A 5,127-nucleotide genomic window follows, 5' to 3' on the forward strand; every position below is an offset into this window, starting at 1 on the left:
ATTAAATTCTATGCAGATTCTTTAATCAATTTCCAAACTGAAATTATACAAAAAAAAAAAAAAAACGAAGAAAATCAGTACAGTTTCACACAAAAATTGATGATATCAAAGATGCTTAAGTGTACAGCCCTGAGACATGTTTTTTGGGTTGAGTTTTCCTCCTTTGGAAGGCTGTTTCCTTAGCTCATACAGAACAAAGCAAACGTTCCTACCGCGTGAATCCAAGTTTTGGTCCCCTGACTCTTTTCTAACGGTGGCCAGCAGTACTCTGCAACACAAACCATGGATGCCAGGGAGTCTTGCCATGAAAACAAAAGTACGAGGATTCAGAATAATTCAAACACAGTTGCTTTCTTTGAGAAAGCCAGGTTAACAAAGGCTCACAGTGCCTTCTGCAGCTTTGTTGCAGCCAAACCTCAAAGGTTTTCCCTAAACCTTTGTACTTTTCAGATATCTCTTCCTGGCCAGATAATTGTTGCAGAATGGAAACAATTAAGGCAGAATCTGCAAAGATTAAGATGAAATGAAAAAGCAGCGGTTATCGTATGAGAACAATCGCAACTGCTGCTTCTGTCTGGTACCTTTGTTAGTCCTCATCCCCTGGGAAGGAGTTTCTTTTTCCAACTCCTCCGTTTTCCTCTCCCTGGATACCTCCCCTATCTCTAACGCAACTTCACTGAAGGATATGCTGTATCTTTCCTAAAAGACTAAAAGACTGTGGTACTGCAGTAGCTACATTGTTCAATTTGCCACTGGATAGTTAGCTACAGACTCATTTCTAGCAAGAACTTAAATTAAAAGAGAAATAAAGCTGAAAATTAAATAAGGGCTCACTTTAAAAAAGATTTGTTATCTAAATAACCATAACCTTTTCATCAGAAGTACTAGGATATACACACCATATGTTAATAACTCATCCACCAAGTATATGTCAAAATAAAGGGTGTGAATAGATGAGTAAGGACACACAACATTAAAGAATGCCAGAAAAATTTTTACATTCATTCCCTTGTGGATATGAATCATGAGGCAGCCTTTGTTTACTCCACTATATACTATTTTTCCTCAGTCCCTATCTCCTTCATCGCACAGAAAGGACAACGGGTTTAATGAGGAGCTGTTCAGTATTTTGTTTTCCTCATCCTGAACAATGTGTGTCCTTGTGCTCTATCCAAGAGCTGCTCTGATGACAGGATTATTAAGTTCCTCACAACATTTTCTATGGCACTCATCACCCCAGTATCTGAACACTTCACAGACATCTATCAATTTGCATTTACAGCACCTACGTGAGATCAGGGGTTATTGCCTAAATTTAGAATCACAGAACAGTTTGAATTGGAAGGGACCTTTAAAGATCATCTAGTCCAACCCGCTCGCCATGGTACATCGTTTTACCGATGACAAGCACAGGCACAGAGAGAACAAAGGCAAAAAAAGTTGCTAATTTGACTCTGCACTTACAGAGAAATAGCTATTAGCACAAAATCCCCAAACAGTGAATAGGTACACATCTGTTCCACTTCAATGCACCCAAATTTGCGATGGTGACACAGGCGGAGCCAAGTCATGTTCACCTAACTTGCACGATGCTAAAGTCATTGGGAGCATAGGCCAGGGAAAGGGAGCAGGATTTGGCATTAAAATTCCTCTATAATAACAGGAAAATATGCAAGAGCCATGAACAGCATTGATGGAAGTTTCATAAACAAAACAAAATGCATTTTTAACCTTTGTGTGACTGTTCCTCCTCTGTCCCATCCCCTGCCAACTACAGCAACCACACAGCACACTGTCTCCTTCTACGTGCTTGTACTGCACTTCATGTGATGGGATCCCAATCTCAGTTCAGATCTCTAAGCATGAAAGTAGCTGAAGTTAATAAAACTTTCAGCATTTTAAAACAGAAAGTATCTTAAGCTTTAAAGCATTAATTAACTTTAATTAAGTTACTTAATTTATTAATTAATTAATTAAATTATGGCACACAATCATAGAACAAGTATAATGAAAAAAAAAGTATGCTCCTGTTCTGTCTTACAGTCAAATTAGGGCTTCCTTCCCAAAAGGATGGGACTTTTTTTTCTTTAAACGCAGCAATCCACTCAACAAATCCACAGTGCAGGTTGTAAAAATGCACAGCTAAGACAAGGTGAGTTTATGGTAAAGCTTCCACGTCCCTGAAACCCTCCATTCACCATCCAACACAGCACATACGTTTAGCCCTGCCTCTGATTTCTGCTCTGCCCCAACAGAAGACTCCAACAGACTCCATAGCCACTTTGAAAGGGACACACACACACTCTTGGAGGACATACCTGCAAGGATCTTGGAGGACATACCTGCAAGGATTAGTATTCTTTAAAAGGTACAAGGTACAGATTGTCTGAGAAGGGATTATACAGAGACAATAAGCTAGTCCCTTTGACCTCCCCCTCCCCACCCCCCCCCACCCCCCGAATTTCATTCAAATAAAGCACATTAAGTGTAACTACATCATACCAAACTCTGAAGAGTCTAAAACCATCAAGCCATTGGTACCATCGCTTGGCAATGCCTTTCAGGAATGATCATCTTTTCTACTTTGTATTTAAGTCAGCTATTTTGTTTAACAACTCAACAAACTGCAGAGCTAAACCAAATCCTTCATTTCCATGAAACGCTGGACAACAAGGAAATATAGTACTGAAAATAGATAAAATGCTTTCAAATGACACCACGACTTTTCAGTGAGGATAAAACCACAGGTGAAGAGAATGACCTTGTCTTTCCCTCTTTCTGGAGAGTCTACCATTAATACAAGAAAGCATTAACTGCTTACACCTTGGGATAACCTGTGAACTATCACAGAGCCAAAGAGACAGTTCCAGGAATGCTGAGACTTTGTTTCCAATAGATTCATTTCCTGTTGATCAACTTATGGGAATTGTACCAGAGCTGTTGTGCGAGCTCATCTTTTCTTCAGCATGGGAGAAGTCACACAAGAAAGGTGCACTACAAATGTCCTCCTCGAGAGAAAAGCTTTCCATAATGTTCTCCAAAGAGATAAACTCTTGACCGCCGGGGCTACACCTGCAGCTCAAATGGTTCAACCACCAACAAAAGCTTTTCCCATGATAAGAAAAGAAGACTCCAACCCAGGCTTTCCTGTAGTTGGTATTGGTAGAGTACTTCTTCCCTTACCTCTCCAGCTATTCCCACAATGAGCACCTAAAAACATAGATGGAAATTAGATCAGCACAATCACATCATGCAATTTCAACTTAACTTCCTTGGAATCTCTCTTCCTTTCTCAAGTTCAGCTGAAAATGGCCAGCAGAGCGAAAAAAACCACCTGGGTGTTAACATACAGACATAGGCACATTGACAGAGAGAAACCTAAGAGCAGGTAGCAGACCACAAATCTCTAGGAACTAATCTGAAAATAATTATACTCAAGTTTTACATTCCATTATCATGAGAGTAGACAACACTGACTTAAATACCACGCCTCCAGTGAGGCTTAAGTCCCAATGAGACCTAAGAGATGCTCTTCTTAGGCAGGGTCTTTATAAGGAAACTCTTGTCTCAGAAGAAAGGGAGAAAAGAGTTTCAGATGGATTTGGAGGATTCATTAGCAAGGATTTCATAGCCTTAACATCACAGTTTGGATCAGGGTGGTTTGCAAACGTTGTCTTTCAGCAGTTCCAAGTACCGAGCACGGTAAGATTGCATTGTATGAAAAAAACAGCAGTTACACGGTATGCTCCCTTATGGTGAGCCGCTGCCATTTTCAAAACAACGTATGTAACTACAGTTAAAATATAAAATGTGCATTTCATTATTTATTTATGGTTACTTCTACAAAAGAGCTGTGCACACCAATTAGGAAGCAAGGTAAACTAGTTGGCGTGATTTCCATACTGCCCCAGGTAAGACCGTTTGCAGCCCCTGAATTTCCAGCTAACTCCTGCATGCCCCTACGCCGTGCCACAGCCTGCTGCACAGATGTACCCTCAGACCACTTCCCATGAGCCAATCTTGAAAAATCATATGGCATGAAATTAGCTCAGATGCGCACTCCTTAAAGCTGAAAGCAGCAGATACCTTGCAAACAAGCCCAGCCAGAGGCAGCTGAATATTATAACCCACTGCTAGCAAATCTCTGCTTCACTGGTTTTGCCTTTCTAGACACATGCCCCATATTTTCCCAATTACATTGGCTACATGCTTTCCACTGGTGTTGCAATAGGAGTTACAGACATCTTTGCATGGCATCTCCAACCGCTTGTTTTTACTTTTCCTCCTTTGAAGTGCCACTGATTATTTATGATCCACTCAGGGACTCAAAAGACTTTCTCTCCATAGAGGCCTCTACATGTAAACTGAAGTCTGTTCCTAGCAACAGATTATTATTACTCATGTATTCAGTCGAGCCAACGCCATGAACAGAAACAGCAGATTTTTATCTTTGGTGAGCTAGTCCAGAGGAAGTAGCTCCACAATGCAGACTGACTGAAGACCTTTTTCTTTCCTGGTTATTAACAAAGATCTCAGTTTATTTTACATTCAGAAAGAAGCAGTAACATTCAGAAGTGCAAGCGCTGAGCCTTGCAAAGTGATGCTGAGCCACCTTCTTTTGGCAAACTATTTTTCTGAAAGTCTGTTGCAGTCTCCCTAAAAGCAAATTGTTGGGATCCATCCAAGTCATGATAATATGACCTAAAGAATTATCACGGAAAATTTACATCAAGTTGGTTTGGGTTTTGCTTTCTCACAATATTTTCTTTTCCCCTCACTTTTGATGTAATCACACCTCTGTTAAATTAGAGAAGTTCACACAGCACCTAAGTTTGGTGGTCATGCTTTCTCCTCAACACTTCATTTACAAGGGTTGCCCGATTTTTTCACCCAGGGTGGGTGGTGGGGAGGAAGGCCTGTTCAAAGCATATATTTTCCAAGATCTTTGCCCTAAAATGCTCTATGTCCTTCAGGTCCTACTCCAGACTGGAGGGAGTTCATCCCTTCCACATTTAAAATGCTTGCCAACATCGCTCTTGTGGGCGATCTCAAATTGTATGCACGTCCACAGCTGGAATAGGATCACGCAGCAAACGTACTGACCCCCTTCCCTTCAAAACCAGATTC

This window comes from Tauraco erythrolophus, chromosome 6 (genome assembly GCF_009769465.1).
Source record: "Tauraco erythrolophus isolate bTauEry1 chromosome 6, bTauEry1.pri, whole genome shotgun sequence".
NCBI classification, from domain to species: Eukaryota; Metazoa; Chordata; class Aves; order Musophagiformes; family Musophagidae; genus Tauraco; species Tauraco erythrolophus.